Source organism: Planococcus citri, chromosome 3, assembly GCF_950023065.1.
Source record: "Planococcus citri chromosome 3, ihPlaCitr1.1, whole genome shotgun sequence".
Classification (NCBI taxonomy): Eukaryota; Metazoa; Arthropoda; class Insecta; order Hemiptera; family Pseudococcidae; genus Planococcus; species Planococcus citri.
The window spans coordinates 81217201-81235347 of NC_088679.1; the positions used below are offsets into that span (position 1 = coordinate 81217201).

At 36.7% G+C, this 18147-nt stretch overlaps 1 protein-coding gene across 3 annotated transcripts in view; it reads right to left on the bottom strand.

Annotated features, from left to right (window-relative positions):
• Nucleotides 1-18147, bottom strand: part of LOC135839744 (uncharacterized) — a 146169-nt gene that overhangs the window by 126608 nt on the left and 1414 nt on the right. The window contains exon 1 of one of the 3 annotated variants that reach the window (XM_065355917.1): nucleotides 13572-14139. The exons of 1 other annotated variant lie outside the window; for it this stretch is intronic. The gene's annotated coding sequence lies outside the window, so the exon portion shown is untranslated. Of the gene's footprint in view, nucleotides 1-13571; nucleotides 14140-18147 lie in introns of those variants that run through there. One more of the 3 variants, XM_065355915.1, reaches the window with a different exon arrangement.

Here is an 18147-nt window from a genome sequence, read left to right on the forward strand (position 1 = left end):
ATTTATTCCACAATTGGTAAGTCTCCCTTTGTAGTTTTATTTATTTATTTATTTTTTTGTTTATTTTTCCTTACTTCGCTTAAACTTTAATTTCAAATTTTTGTATTTTGTGTAAATAACAATTTAAATATTTTCCAAATTTAACCGTTAATTTAGATTTTCATAAAATTAGATTTTATTACTTTTTATCCAAAGTTTTGTAAATTTCTATCTTGAATTTATCAAATTAAATTTTGAAAACTTGAATTTTTGAATTTTATTTAATTAAAACTTGAGGAATATAACAAATGGTTAGTTTGAATGGTACTGGAAACAGTGAGCCAAATTCGCCTGATCACTGATAGTTGGGTCTTCACATAGCAGTACGCGATGCAATGCTGAGGAAGAAAGGAGGCGAAAAATGTGCCCGTGATTGGTATAAGATGGAGATATGGAATGAGCCCTAAAGTCTCCCCTCTGAACGCTCCACTATATCTTGGATACTCAACTCGCTCGTTCGGTTCGTTGATATCTCAAGATGCAGCTCAACAAATAAAAATTGGTAAGTAAACATAGATAACGAAAATGTTTCAGATTAAAGTGTCGTTTACCTCCACACGTTTCGAGCGATACTCGTATTTTTAAATTTCAAAGGAAGGAAAATGTAAACTCGAATTGCATATGCACAAATTCTGTAACCGTATTAGTGAAATACGCGTAGTATAAGTAAGCTACAGCTCGAACGCAAACACATTAAAACAATTTTAAACAAACGCGAAAGCGTTGAAAAGAAAAAAAAAGTTTGTTTACGCGTCGGATGTTGAAAATTTAAATATAGCGATAGCGTCGTTGATGGTTTAATATTGAAAAAGTCTAGCGTCCGCCTGGCTGCGGTTTTTTTCTTCCATCATTTATGCATCGTACACCATTGTGCGCTGCACAGCGCACACATCATGAATTCATGACGGCTGCCAAGCAGTATTCCAAATTATCGTCTTATTTCACTCTACAACAGAGAAGAAATCAGCACCCCGATGATTTGTCTACGAGTATGACAACGGCTATTCTCGCAAAATTGGAATACAAATTCACTCCGTAAGCTATCTCGCGAGCACTTCGCAGAACAGACACAACAGTACAAACAAGATGGATAAATTCAAATTCGATCACGTTCAGATGATCAGACTCATTCGAAGTTTCAAAAGAAGACAGAAAAGAAAAACCTACGAGATGAATGATGATGCATCAAATCAAAATGCAGGACTTGCGCAAGATTCTGTACACGATACTCTCATCGTTGTTCAGAGAAATGCATTTTCCACACTCGAACCCTTCAGAAATGCGACCTGGCCACCGTACTCTCTCTATGGTTATAAATTCTGGAAATTGAGCGAAAATATGTAAAATGGGACCTAAATTAGTCAAGGTATGATTCTCAGATGGATCAAAGTAGGAGTACCTACTCGATCCAATTACGACTTACGAGTACAATAAACCTGTCACAGAAAGATGAAGGCGTACATTGGTCATCGTAGCCAGACCCTCTAGACCTACAGCCACGAATTCGATGGCGTGGCATATTGCATTACTACTCGTAGCAATGCACGTTGAAAAACTACGCACAGGGCAAGACTTTGGGCCACCGAAGCACGCATTTCGTTCAACTGCAATGCCCACTTGCCATTAGTACGGATAGTCCGCATCATTTTTCGGTGAATTTCTGCCAAAATATTTTCGACAAAGCGGCCAGCAGCCGACGGACTCCAAGATTTAGGCGGCGGTGCGGCGCAAATTGCCGGCTAATGAGTAGAGACGTACGATTTCCTTTTTACTATTCCAAACTTAGACAATGACGTAAGAATTTTTGGCAACTAAATCCAACGTGCGGTATATTATTATAAGGAAATTCGAAATTCAGCTCGATTTATCATTAACACGACGCAGAAAGAGAAGAAGAAAAAAAATCCAACAAATTAATACAGAGAATACGATAACCTTTTCACCAAGGCTGTGTATAAGAGTGTAGAGTGTAGTGTGTTGTGTACGGAGTACAAAATACCATCCGCAGACTATAGAAGTAAAGAGCCACATACGAGTATAGCACATTATCACACTGTAACACGCGTTTCAAGTACACAAAAACCAAAATAAACTAACCAGCGCGTAATTCGCATATTTCATACGCGTATAGTAGGTATAAGTACATATATTCCATAGACAGACGCAGACGTGTACCTATAATTTATCGTTTAAAACAGCGTGAACCGCGTCGTTAGCATTCTACATCTATACCTACACGTACTATTTCTTCAATTCAAAATTTTCATTTCAAAGATATTCTATAATTTTCAGAACACCTCGCAGACGCATTCCTTAATAGGTACTTAGTAATTATAAAATTTGTGATATCCACTTTCTCAAACATAGCTGGAAAAAGTAACCAGAAAAATCATCAAAATTCAAATAAAAACCATTCATCAACACTTTGAAAGTAAACTGGGTGAAAATGCAAAATAGAAGCATGAAAAAAATATCGGATTCTAGAAACAGAAAGGTAGGAGGGGGGAGTCCACCGAAATAGGGAGGAACTAAATTTAATCGTATCCAAAACCATTTCGAAAAATTAAACACACTGTGCTTCAGAAATTTAAAAAAAAAATCTTCAAACTTGGCAAAAATTGAAATTTCAAAAAAAAAAAAAAATGGAAAAAATGCAATAATAATATTGAAAATTAAGAGAAAATGATCAAAACAGTAAGCGATCAAGATCTGGAGAGAAAAAAAAATCAGTCAAAGAATAATGATGGAAAAACATCAAAATCATAAGTCTCTCCAAGAATAAAACTCAAGAGCGAAATTCAACATAAAAGCACTAAAATTTAAGAAAAAACACATCAAAAAATTTTTTAAGAACTCATGAAAACTCATGATAAAGTTGCCGAAACATTACAAAAATTTAGGCAAAAGAGAAAACACGAAAATTCAGGGAAAATCGTCGAAAAATTGGGAAATAGAATCTACGAGAATTTGAAAGAATAAAACGTGAAAAAAATCAAGAAAGTTCCAAAAAAATTCAAAATAAGAACATCGAGTCTAAAAATCCAAAAAAAAACTCTCAAAAACTGAAATTCAAGACAAAGAACTGGCGAGAATTAAAAGTACGAATTCGGAAAAAAATCGACAAAATTTTGAAGAAAAATCATTGACAAATTAATCTCAAGCAAAGTTCAAGACAATTCGAGAGAAAAAAATAATTTCAACTTGAAAAAAAAAATTGTTCAAAGAGAGAGGAAATCCGGAAGATCTTCACCATAACTGGGATCGAAGGGGAAAGGAGAGGGGGATCAACGAATGAAAGATATCAAGACTCAGAAAAAAAATCCACCTTATAAAATATGAAAATGAAAAAAACAAACTCATTGAATCTTGAAGAAGTTCCCCCCCCCCCGTCACTAAAAAAATGATCAACATTTTAAAAGAAAATCGTAACTTTTGCGAGAAGAAAAATCACTATTCCACAAAAACGTAAGCCAAAAAATTGCTAGTTTTTTTAAAGCACGGAATTCGAAAAAAAACTGTCGAAATTTTAAAAAAAAATCAGTCAAAAATTAAGGCAAAAAAATGACCATAATTCAGAGCAAAACTAAAATCGTGAAAATTCAAAGTTGAAAAGTATATCAAAACTGGAGAAACTTCGCCAAAATTTGAAAAGAAAAAAAAAAGGAAATTCCAGAAAAATCATCGAAAAACTAAAAAAAAAAAAATAATAATTCACGAAAATCAAAAAAATAATATCCGTCAAAATCGAGAAGAAGACTACAAAAATTCACACAGAAAAAACACCAAATCGGGGATTTCAGCAATAAAAACATACAAGCTTAAGGGAAAAAAAACATCAAAATTCAAAACAAAATTATGGAAAAATTATTTAGGAAAAAAATTACTATACCTACAAATTATTCAAGATGTAAAAATTGATAAAAACAGGAAAAATTCACTAAGAACTAACGAGAAATTCAAAAATAATGAACAAGTAATACTTGTTAAAAAATAAAAAAAATGAAAAAATTTCAAAAGAAAAACCACCACCTTTGGAAAAATAAAATTCAAAACGCTGAAAAAGCAGTAAGAGCATTTTTTTCTTCAAGAATTAACGAAAATTTTTAGAAAGTAATCAAAAGTTACTACTTATTAGTAACATGGTTACTTATAGAAAGGAACTGAGTACAATCCCTGTTTCCGGTCAGGAACTCAAGGATGGGAATGGCGAAGTCTCGAGTCACCCTTCTGAAATTTTACCATTTTTCGGGAATCAAATCGCAAGCATTCTACAACTATCCGCAGAAATATTCCCGCACCTGCTGAAAAATCGTGATTTAAGCTACCCGTACGTAGATACTCGTATGTATGTACTTGGAATGTCGCAGCTCAGCCTTGTTTCGTTGACTAGTTCAAAATAGTTTTCAATCGGTAATGAGTCTAATTAAAACCTCGCTCCGTTCGCTGCTCATATAGATCTGTATTCTGTATATTGTTAAGAAAACATTGCACGACTAGACGAGACGAGACGAGCGGCGTTATTTTCCTTTTATGTTCTCATCATTAAGTATTCGGAATGAGTAGTCGAGCTTATTGTATTATTTAGTCGGAGTCGGCGCGAGTCGTAAGTCTTGGAATGCGTATACGGATAGACTACATTCGATTGCGTAAGTCGTAGTTATTATTACTTACTTATTACGCGTACGATATGCCCAAGTAAATACAAGAGATACTCGTACCTAAAAAGAGATGCACACAAACATGATGTGTGTGGTTGTATAGTGTATAAATACTCGTATTACATGATCTGCCCAAGTCGTCGGGAGGAAGGGTGGCCATATTTCGAGAGAAGCCAACATTTTGAAATGGATGTCATTGTCATTTCAGAAGAAGTGATTTTCACAATAGGGAGGGTATGCAAAAACAAAAAACTTTTTTTTGTGGAGTGCAGTCACAAGGCAAAATTGAAAAGTGTTTCGCAAAAAAATGAGGTGACTTCTAATGAACTGTGGTGACTTGAAAAGTGACGAGTCGTTATTTAGTGCTTTCTAGCAACCAATAAAATATCTTTCAGTCACCCCGATGTTCCCATGTTACTGTAAGTAAGCAGCACCTCTACAACGACGAATGAATTTTTCACCATATCTACCTTATTTTTTTCAAGTTTTCAGAGAAAACTTTCACATTTACACGCGTGACTTGACCGGATATATTTCATCAGAATAAGTACCTACGCTTAACAGAACAAATGGGCTATAATCATTAACGAATATACCCAACAGTACACTCGTACTTGAATTTGCACCTGCATATATGAAGATATAAACGTTTTTGAAGCGATTCCAAATTTTTACAAATACAGAATAAGGCTAAGGGGCAAGAAGACAGAAGTGCTATAGCGTCGAGCGACGTCAGACAGCACGATGATAGGAATTAGGAATACCGCAGCGTAGTATGCGTAAATTTCGAGCCTATTGAAAACGTTTGTGTTTTTTTTCGACTAGATAGGAATAGAAGACGAAGAGGTGGAAACAACGTTACATTAGAACGAAAGTTTGGCCGCTCATAGCTCTGTATTCGCAGCTATGAAGTATGTTCTAATGAATTCGCTGACGAATATATTTCGGCTGGCCATTGCCGGCTGAATCAGCAAGGTATATTTATAACGTGTATATCGTAATGATGGTCATTGGTCACTGGCAAAAATACGATTCGACTTCGGCGTCAAATTTCGAGATTCGAACGACAATAATTCGCAAACAACTCGCTCCCTCGTCTTGCCACCTGCACTTCTCACAAGGGAACCTCTTGAGGTGTCACACTCCGATTTGAACGGCACCGCGATTTTTGGAAAGAGCATAGTCTAAAACTCCCAAAACCAAATTTTCAGCTGCCCAAGTTCATTTTTCGATTTTTGGCGAATTTTTGAAAATTCAAAATTTACCGGGTTTGGCGATTTATGATTTTTTAAAAAAGTACGTACTTGATCAATAAAAATGGTCAAAATAAGTTTCAAAACTAATAGGTATTGATTACCCACATCCAAATTTTACCATTTCCAGCCATCCTGGAGCCTCCAGCGCGATTTTTCAATTTCTCCTGAATTTTGAATTTTCTCCAGAAGGCGTGAATATGCAGTTGGGCAGCTAAAAATCGAGTTGTATATTACACTCGACGTGTTTAACGAGTTTATCTGCATTTGAGCCGATTTTGAGAGTGACACCTCAAAAGTGGTTTTTTGGCCAGCTCTTTTCAAAGTTAAAAAATCCAAAAAATCAAAAGTTTCCCGTTTGTGTGGAAATTATTGAAATTCGCGCGAATCATTGTATTTTGTCCAAAACTAACCCTCCAAATCAAAATTTCACAATTTTCAGCCATTCTGGAGCCTCCACCGCGATTTTTCAATTTCTCCAGAATTTTCAATTTGCTCCAGAAGGCGTGAATATGCAGTTGGACAGCTAAAAGTCGAGTTGTGTATTATACTCGAACTGCTTAACGAGTTTATTTACATTTGAGCCGATTTTTGGAGTGACACCTCAAACGTGGTTTTTTGACCAGCTTTTTTCAAAATTAAAAACTTCAAAAGATACCCGTTTGTGGAAAAGTTTTGAAATTTGCGCGAATCGCTGTATTTTGTCCTTAACTAGCCCCCCAAATCAAAATTTCACAATTTCCAGCTATTCTGGAGCCTCCAGCGTGATTTTCAATTTCTACAGAAAATTGAATTTGCTCCAGAAGGCGCAAATATGAAGTGAGGCAGCTAAAAATCGAGTTGTATATTACACACTCAACCTGTTTAACAAGTTTAACTACATTTGAGCCGATTTTGAGAGTGACACCTCAAGAGTGGTTTTTTGAGGTGTCACTCTTGCTCCAAACTGGCTAGAAATGATAGAATTTGCGCTCCGGGGGTTAGTTCTTGAAGAAACATAGCGATTCGCGCAATCATACATTTTCTCACAAACTGTTATCTTTTGATTTTTTGGATTTTTTAATTTTGAAAAAAGCTGGTCAAAAAACCACTCTTGAGGTGTCACTCCCAAAATCGACTCAAATGTAGATAAACTCGTTAAGCAGTTCGAGTATAATACACAACTCGACTTTTAGCTGTCCAACTGCATATTCACGCCTTCTGGAGCAAATTCAAAATTCTGGAGAAATTGAAAAATCGCGCTGGAGGCTCCAGAATGGCCAGAAATTGTGAAATTTGGATTTGGGTAATTAATATTAGTTTTGGGACTTGTTTTGACCATATTTATTGATCAAGTACGTACTTTTTAAAAAAAAGCATAAATCGCCAAAAACAGTAAATTTTGAATTTTCAAAAATTCGCCAAAAATCGAAAAATGAACTTGGACTGCTGAAAATTTGGTTTTGGGGGTTTTAGACTACCCTCTTTCCAAAAATCGCGGTCCCGTTCAAATCGGAGTGTGACACCTCAAGAGGTTCCCTTGTCAGAAAGTCTACCGTTTTCATAAATACGACTAATACGAGTACCTATTTCAGACGATTCTGTCATCGTCTCATCGAGAAAACGATGACCGATACGAAAGTTGCCTTATCAGTGGTCGTTGGTCGTTGACGTTAGGTCGTACATCGATCAACCAGCTAACTTTCGCGTTATCACACGTTTAGACGCGACGACTGACCGCAGAGGCGCAGAAACCCAACACCAAAACGATTGCCTTGCGGCTAGCACCGCTGCTGGTCGGGTCGAGTACGAGGAACACCAACACAATATGTCGAGACAAGTCATAAGGTAAAGGTACACACAATGTACATACGTAGAGTATCTACAACTACATACATTACGAGTACATACACATACAGTGTTACACGCACATACTGTGGTAATAATACGAATACGAGTAATCGTAGGTTGCGTCGCACGTTCTCAACATTAGAGTTGGTAAGTTTGGTACATAAGCGGTGGCAAGAAACATTGATGAATAGTTTGTTGTACACGACTTCGACCAACATACTCGTAGGTACATGAGTATACGAAAATAGGTTCGCAGACGTCTTACTCGGTGGCGATGGCGTGTTGTAGGCTCAAGGTGGGCAATTACAAGCGTAGAAAGCGAAAATGACTCCGCATTTGATCAAAAGTAGGTACACATCACATACATACTCGTACAGTATTCAGTATATAAGGATAGCAATACACCCAATAGAGACTCAACGAGGCAAAGAACACTGCCGCCGGCGCCAGCACGTCGATATTCGTCAAATAGGTAAACACAAGACCAACGGGCCATACCTTTACCCCTTACCTTAGAGTGCAGAATGACATGTCAGTGGCACTGGCACTGGCAATGAGAATGGCGTTTGCCCATTTGGCCAACGATACCGCAACACAACAAACTAACAACATTCTCGCTTCTCAAATCCAACAACAGCACCAACAAACAAATACACAGAAACAGGTAGGTAAATTGAACAGCGAGCGCAGCGTGACCTTGAGTTTATAGAGTTTAGAGCACATTATAACTAAATAACGACGTCACGGCTACAGCCAAACAGCTAAACAGCTACCTAACCTTGAAACATATTGAGCGACATGACATAATGATACCGAAAATAATGGAAACGCGTCTTTTTTCGCGAGAAAACCAATCTTCTAAACATAATATTGGGTACTACCAACCAAGGTACGAGTATATTATGAATCGAATGCCATGCCATGCCGTTCCTCCAACAGCATCAGCATTATCAACACAACACAAGCAGCAGCTCGTCACAATTTTACACATCAATCATCGAAAGTGAGAATGAGCAAACACGATCTGTCGAGTATCCATCTACGAGTTATCTAAGTTACGCTACCAACCACAGTCCACTACCATAGATCGGTAGATTAGGTACATACAAAATGTAGGAGGATTTTGGCCAAATTCAGTGAAGACCTTCCCTTTGAGTTGACAGTCTCACGCAGAAAAAAGTTTAGCTCCAGAAGTACCCCTGGAAGGAGACCATGGGTATTCAAAGTGGAAGCATTTTTCTCTCTCCCGTACCTAGCCTGTTTTGGGGAAAATGTCCCAATCCCAAACGATGGTATTTGGGAGTCCCACATCGACCAAGGCCACTCCCATCAAAATCTAAGGCCACTTTTAGGGTTCTAAAGACTAAAGAGGGGTTGAAAATTTGAAATTTGCTCATTTTTTAGAAATATTAGAAGAGAAAATGTTTATTAAGCCATTTGCGAATATTCAATCGCTCGGTGCAACCCTGTTAAATGCAACTTGGATTTTGATGGCAATGGCCTAGGTTCAAACAACTCTTCAAATATCCTTTATTTTATGAAAGTGCACCATTTTTCCCAAAACAGGGTGTGTAAGGGCTAAAGCGAAAAAAAAATCAAGATGTTTTCTGTTTAGAGAGACCTTCTGGCCTATGTTAAGTTGCCAGCAACTACCTTATTAAGTTGCATGGTACTTTCATACACACATTGCATTTTAGTGCATTTTTATTACAGTACACTGTATCATCCCCTTTATGGCTCTTGTTGCAATATAAATATAGATATGGCTAACAATAGCTACATCATCCTGTCAATCTCTCAAATAATGACTATTTTCCGAGTAATTCCTATACGTTTACATTTTTTCCTTTCAAGTTGAATCAAGTCTGTTTTATAGGCAATAAAACACTATGGTATAATTTTGATTTAGCCTTTTCCTTTCTCTTCTGCCTTTTCTTCTCTGTTTTCACCTCTGTCTTTTTCTTCTCTCTTTACCCTTTGGATGCATTTTTCCTTACAAATCATAATTCGGGGAAAGAGGAAAGAATTGTTGTCTGTACTTGAGGAGTGAAGGGAGTCTTCACTCAAAGATAATAAGAGAATTTGTTCAATGACAGTTCTCCAGTTGAATTTTGACCATAATGTCGGGTGATATCTCGTGTAACATATTTGTACAGTGGTAAATTACATCTCTCTCTTCCTTCCAAATTTTTATAAGTGTGACATTTTCAAGTTTTATCATATGTTCATTTTATTCAATATTGGTGCAAATTTTATTTAACAATTTAAATTATTTCAAATTACTAATTTTTATTCTACTTCACAAATTTTCATAACTCACATAATTTTTCATGTACTTAATTGAATATTCCCGCGTAGCACTAACGAGATCGTCAGTGGCCTCAACAAAAGTATCGACATGATTTTACATGATTGTTGATTGAAAAAAGTCCGAACATTATCCACAAAGGGGTTAATCTAACTACGTTTAAGATGATTAATTAGAAATTGACACTTTTTTCAAAAATTATGATGAAAATGCTGATGGTTGTCATTGCTGTCTACATTTGTATCTACAGTCATGTGCAAGATTTCGATATATTGTAGTGTAGATACCTTTGTAGACCCATGATCAATATTGAAATTCAGGTCGTCTTGTTGATCCAAAGTTGATTTCGACTATAAGATCGACAAAAGCATCTACAAAATTTTGATCTTGTATAGTTCCTTTTGTCGATCTAATAATTGTCATCAACTTTGGCATCAGCAAGACGGCCTGAATTTCAATATCGATTATAGGGTCTACAAAAGTATCTACAAAATGTCGTCATCGAGTAGATACTTCTGTAGATCGTGTAATCGACATCAATCATCTGGTTAATATTGATGAGGAAGTTGATGTCAATTACAAGATATATAAATTTTTTTTAGAAATTTCGAAGTGTTGCCGACTCATTTGTCAATGTTAGAGTCGACAATACAATAAGAAAAATTTTTTAAGTCCAGAATAAGATGGACTGAATATTCTTTTAAGGCCTTTCCATTCAACAGTGGTAATGGTCTAGTGGTTAGAGAACGTGACAGAAGTGAATGGCAACCTAGGTTCAATCCCTACCCAGGGCAACTTTTTTTCTTTCAAAAAATTTTTTTAGGGTGAGATACTTTTGAGAATAATTTTACTTGAATCAAAAAAAGAGTTTTGGGCACATTTCGCACAATTTTCAGTCAAAATTTGCTTCTTTTAGACTCAAAAAAATGACACCAATGTTGAGACCTTGTCGAGACAAAAAATGAAGGGAGAAGACAGTCGATTTTGATATCAACTTCTTACTTGTCATTTATCGACATTGGTGTCAACAAATGTCGTGTCGACCAGTGAAGGATTAGAGATCTCGTCTTTTCCATCGACTTTGGCATCGCTTGTGCTACGCAGGTTTACACAATTTATGTAAATTTTTATTCAAGAAGTTCAATTATCAATCAACGCATTATTATTTTAATTATTATATCTCGAGTGTCAAGTAAATATCATAGAAACTAAGGTAAATTTTTTATGATTATATGTATTAGAATTGTCATAATAAAGAGCTTCAAAATATTATCGAATTATTTGAGAACATAACACCTAAATTTTCTTTTGAGCGACTTTCAATTTAAAATGAAGGTTTCCCCAGAATTTGACTTAAGTTAAATCTTCTGACTTTATTTTCACGTTCCACCTTGATATACAACATTATAAGTATTGTGTGGAAGTAGAGGATTCTAGTATTTCTGGTCCATCATATTCAGTGGCGCAGCCAAAAGTCAACGACCCCCTCTTGTGAAAAAATTTGTTATCAAGCAGTAGGTAAGCTTACATTAATCTTCATTTTCATTAATTAATCATTCAATATGAAAAGATTTTAGAAAAATTGTCTCAAAACTTTAATCTATTTATAGTTAAAAATCTTGTTTTATCCTACCCAGTTTTTTTTAATGGAAGCACTCGGGGGCAAGCAATGCCTTCAAAAGCATCCCCTAAGAAACTTTCAAAAATATCGAAAAATTACCATAAAAACTGAAAAAGAAGGAACAATATGGAGGAAAACGTAAAATTTGACCAAAAAAAAACAGGTTTTTAAGCAATTCTGCAAAAAACAGGGCTACTTGGCAAGCTTTGAAAAAAAAATACAATTTTTCAGGTAATCAATACAAAAATCAACGCTTTTTAGACGTTTTGTGCAAAAAAACCTGAGCAAGCAAGTTTGGCAAAAAAAAACAAGACTTCTGTTTGGAAATTTTGAAACAAAAACAGAACTTCTCAAACAGATAGGGCGGAAATCATTTTTTCTAAATGTTTGAGGTGCAAAAGCGACACAAAAAATTATGGACTGAAAATTAAGGCCTGATTCTGTCCATGGAAAAAATTTGGGTTTGGTATAGACAAAATTGAACGAGTGTTTCTACATTGGTAACATACCGCAAGCATGTGTAACGTAGGGTGACGTAAAAATTAATTGGAAATAAACGATGGTATAGATAGAATTATTAGAATTTTCCACTCGATGTTTTTGTTCGTTTACGAAACGAGAACGACGCGATACCTGCGCATCGTATCGGTGCGCAATGATAAGAGCGATACTACGAACTGCGTTAACGTTGAAGCTAAACCACCTCGAACTCGATGGATTTAGCAACGTCAACAATGTCAACATTCTGAGAAAATTGCAATCCGATATGACTACGTCACCATGCATATAACTCGATCGAGCATAAATTCGATATTCGATTTGGTATCTGGCAAATGAAAGCAAAAGTAAAATAACACTCCAAAGTTGAACGTATACAAAAGGTTTCACAATCCTCAAAGCTCAATACCCCGCCCCCCCAAAAAAACATATCATTTCCATCTGTTTCACCCAGTACAGCCGGAAATGGGAAGAGAAGAGACGAAATTCGTCGATAATAAAAACATGGGCGAGATTTCTCAATCTCAGTTCTCACACTTGAAAAATCCCAAACACTTGATCGGGATGCGTGGGCAACTGCAAACGTTTAAGCGTTTACATACGATCGGTATGTGGTCGTATATACGAAGGAAATGAAAACGAGGAGATGAGATGAGCAATCTGCGTTCTCACGCGACAATCATCACTCCGCACGTCCGCTCTCCATCCTAGAATTGCGTCAAATCATCAAATCAAATTTTCAGCGCGAACGAGTCAATTGAAATACTTATACGAAGCTGAAGCTCGAGCTGGTCGGCTTGCCAGGGCTTTAATTTTGAGGGCCGCGACGAAATGGTAGTCCAGCACATAAAAATGTAGAAAATTGTACACACTAGGTTGAGCTGAATCATAATAAGTATGTATGTACTCGTTTTACATTTTGTTTCATTCGAGAACAGGTTAGGTAAATAAAACGTGTTCGAAAACTCGACAGGAAGAACAACCCTTATCACCAACACAACAGGTACCAGCATATCAATTCATCAGAGTTGGAAGAATAGGTACGTAGATTCCATTGGTAACAAAATATGCAATAACTCTTGGAATGAAAGTACGAGTAGGTACCCAGACACCTACTACCTAGATCTAATTGAAAAATAAGGTACATTCTGCCTACCTAGCACCTAGTACGATACGTTCAAAAACCCACGGCCAGATAACGAATTCGAACGAACTCGCGTACTAAATTACTTCATTTACAAACCGTTCGTAAGGTAAGTCTACGTACATAGAGGTATAGGTAGGTATAGGTAATTATACGACTATGAAAATATAACCAAACTGGCGCCTTGAAAACAAAACATCGCGTATTGTAAATGTCTCACCTTCAAATTGAAGTAATTATTTTCAATTTATGCGGTACTATTTTGCGCCAAAGTTATTCTCCGCTCGCACATTCACAGGTTATTCGGCATTTTACGAGTACATCGATGAATCCGATCGAATATTCGCGATTTCGTATCATTTTCTATTAGAAAAACCGAAAACGAAAACACCACTGAAACTGAAACCGAAATTATGAAAATTACTCGCAATTCCTTCGATATAACTAACGCGAGCACTTTCGAAAACACATTTTTAAATTTTTTTTTCTTTTTTCAAAACTCAAAATCGAATAATAACGTGATTATTTTGTGAGGGGGAAAAAAATGAAAAATTACACTTCACAACACATGGGGAATCGGTTTCATACGGCGCATCAAACCATATTACATTCGAAACTGAGCACGGTGGGAACGCGCGAAGCGCGATAGACCGCTTAGCGTCAAAGCGATAAGACCGCGACTTTCATACGCAACGTGTATAGTCGTTCGCGAATGAGTCGCTCGTGCTGTCAATCGCCTTTCTCGCCCGGAATCGCTTCACCTTGTCGCAGATACTCGTAGTTTGCCTTCACAGTGTCTAATATACCTACTCGTATCACTGTCTAAAACTACATGTACGTCCACATATGTATAGCGAACCAACTCGAGACAGATAAGAATCGTTGCGTACTTCACTTACTTAATGTACTTAGGTACTCATAAATGTAGATAGATACTGGTGCAATACCACAACGACGTCTATGAAGCATACCCGGTGGACAAATAGGTATTTAGAAGTATTACATCGCATGGCATACGTACTTATAGTTAGTTCATAAATGAACTAATGGACAGGGACCTTATTAGGAACGTGATGTTCCTGAAAAAGCCTTTTGGTCAACATTTTTCAACCGATCAAGTGATCAGAGAAAGAAGGAATTCAATCCAGAGGAAAAAGTAAGCCTGACAAAGTAAAGCAGAAGGTTTGAAGTTACTTATGTGAAATTTATGGAAATCTGCACGAATATTATTTGTCCAAAATTAAGGGGTCCGGTAGACTTCCACAACACGCCAGCCTCTTTTTAGCAAAATATTAGCCCCTGGCTGCTGAATACGACAAAATACGAGATAATTTGACGTAAAACAAAACGTGTGGTGACTGCGGGTAAGCATTTAAAAATAATAACCTAGAAAGAAGTACCAAACTATTCACACCTACCCACATTATTTACATAGACACGTATTCGAGATGATCGAGTCAACGGCAACCGGCATAAAATTCTTTCAATGCGTGAACAGCATTTGTAATCAGCACTAGCACTCATCGTCCAAACTTTTCGTAGAAAAAATGCGCGAGATCCCAGACCGACGACATCGACACCGCCTACTATCAAGTAAAAAAATTCCAAACACGCGCCTTGTTGACTCACAGCACTCATCGTCAGCTAATGTCGTACTTTCGTATAAACTCAACTCAGACTGACAAGGGAACCTCTTGAGGTGTCCGTCTCCGATTTGAACGGGACCGCGATTTTTGGAAAGAGCATGTTCTAAAACCCTCAAATCCAAATTTTCAGCTGCCCAAGTTCATTTTTCGATTTTTGGCGAATTTTTGAAAATCCAAAATTGACTGTTTTTGGCGATTTATGCTTTTTTTTTAAAAAGTACGTACTTGATCAGTAAAAATGTTCAAAATGAGTCCTAAAACTGATATTAACCCCCCAAATCCAAATTTCGCCATTTCCAGCCATTCTGGAGGCTCCAGCGCGATTTTTCAATTTCTCCAGAATTTTCAATTTGCTCCAGAAGGCGTGAATACGAAGTTGGGCAGCTACAAATCGAGTTGTGTATTACACTCGACCTGTTTAACGAGTTTATCCACATTTGAGTCGGTTTTGGGAGGGAAACCTCAAGAGTGAGTTTTTGACCAGCTTTTTTCATAATAAGAAATCCAAAAAATCAAAATTTTACCGTTTGTGAGGGAATTTTTGAAATTTGCGCGAATCGCTGTATTTCGTCCACAACAAACCCCCCGAGGCCGAGTTCCACCATTTCCAGCCATTTTGGAGCCTCCAGCGCGATTTTTAAATTTATCCAGAATTTTTAATTTGCTCCAGAAGGCATGAATATGAAATTGGGCAGCTAAAAATCGAGTCGGGTGTTATACTCGACCTGTTTAACGAATTTATCCACACTAATTGAGCCGATTCTGGAGGAGACACCTCAAGAGTGGTTTTTGACCAGCTTTTTTTCAAAATAAAAATATTCAAAAATCAAAAATTTCCCGTTTGCGAGAAAATTTTTGAAATTTGCGCGAATCGCAGTATTTTGTCATGAACTAACCCCACGCAGGACGAATTTAGCCATTTTCAGCCATTTTGGAGGCTCCAGCGCGATTTTTCAGTTTCTCCAGCATTTTGAATTTGCTCCAGAAAGCGTGAATATGAAGTTGGGAAGCTAAAAATCGAGTTGTGAGTTATACTCGACCTGTTTCACGAATTTATCTACATTTTGAGCCGATTCTGGAGGGGATACCTCAAGAGTGGTTTTTTGACATGCCTTTTTCATAATAAAAATATCAAAAAATTGAAGGGAGGCCCCAGAAAGGCTGGAAATATCGAAATTCGCCCTCGTGGGGTTAATTCATGATAAAATACTGCGATTCGCGCAAATTTCAAAAATTTTCTTGCAAACGGGAAATTTGTGATTTTTGAATATTTTTATTTTGAAAAAAAGCTGGCCAAAAAACCACTCTTGAGGTGTCCCCTCCAGAATCGGCTCAAATGTGGATAAATTCGTTAAACAGGTCGAGTATAACACACAACTCGATTTTTAACTGCCCAACTTCATATTCACGCCTTCTGGAGCAAATTCAAAATTCTGGAGAAATTGAAAAATCGCGCTGGAGTCTCCAAAATGGTTGGAAATGGCGAAATTCGCCCTGGTAGGGTTAGTTCATGACAAAATACTGCGATTCGCGCAAATTTCAAAAATTTTCTCGCAAACGGTAAATTTTTGATTTTTGAATATTTTTATTTTGAAAAAAAGCTGGTCAAAAAACCACTCTTGAGGTGTCCCCTCCAGAATCAGCTCAAATGTGGATAAACTCGTTAAACAGATCGAATATAATACACGACTAGATTTTTAGCTGCCCAACTTCATATTCACGCCTTCTGGAGCTATTCAAAATTCTGGAGAAGTTGAAAAAATAGCGCTGGAGGCCCCAGAATGGCTGGAAATAGCGAAATTAGGATTTGGGGGGTTAATATCAGTTTTAGGACTTATTTTGAACATTTTTACTGATCAAGTACGTACTTAAAAAAAAAAGCATAAATCACCAAAATAGTCAATTTTGGATTTTCAAAAATTCGCCAAAAATCGAAAAATGAACTTGGGCAGCTGAAAATTTGGGTCTGGGGGTTTTAGGCCATGCTCTTTCAAAAAATCGAGGTCCCGTTCAAATCGGAGGCGGACACCTCAAGAGGTTCCTGGTTCCCTTGTGAGGTACTCTACTCACAAGGGAAGTATCCTAGTCCGGGCACAGACATTGTTGAACAGAAAACGGTTTTGAGCCGTTTTGAGCAGTTTTGGAGCCTCCAGCATTTTTTTGAAAAATTTAATGTCCACAAAATTTAGGCAAATCTACTTGAATAATAAATTTTAAAAAGTTTTCGCTCGGGCCAAGCCATTTTCTTTTTCCTTTCTCTGACCAAAATTAGAGGGTAGAAAAATTTACTTCTCACATCAAAAATAATACATGGTTGTTATTTTACTTGAAATTTTTCAACCAAAAAAAATCAAATGCATTCCAATCAAAACTGCCAGAAGTCCCAACTTTTGCTGAAATTGTACTTATCAAAAAACTTCTATTTTTCACCAAAAATTTCAAAAACAAGAATAATTTCAATTTTTGTCAAATTTGATTGTTATTGAAAGTATAGAAATTATGTCCTGAAAAAGATGAGAAATTATGAATTTTCAAGATCTTTTGCCTTCACCCGCTGATGACTTATTCATATTTCTAAAAATACTACCATAATTTCCTGAAAAGAGGGGGTGAAGGGCTGGGGTTAAAAGTTGGCAAAATCTAACAAAAAAAAGTTGGGGAAATTTAAGTCTCACCCCCTCCCCTCGAAAAACTCTCTTCAAAAAAAAAAAAGAGGAATAATGGATCTGGAGTACTACCACCAAACATCCGAATCTGCAATACTTTACGTTAGCGTAACAACTATTATAAAATCGAGTGTCGTTTTTTTCAAGGTATGGTGTATGATGAGTTGCCTACTTCGCATCTACAAGGAAAAATTCAACTCTAGCTTTACCCAAACACTACAACGCAAGTCTGCCAGTCTGCGTTTTCAGTCAATTTGCATCAAGCTACCCACTATTCGCAGAACAGACTTCATTAATTATGTAAACAAAAATAAATAATGGGTTCTTAAGAAAAACGAGTAGAACGCGTACTTAGAAATACGTTTGATGCAACGAGCAATTTTCAATTTTTCACCCGAAAGGAGAGATAATTTTGTTGCGCATCGAACGATTAACGAGACCCGAGAGAAATATGCAAATTGCAAATACGAGGTTTTTCACCTCG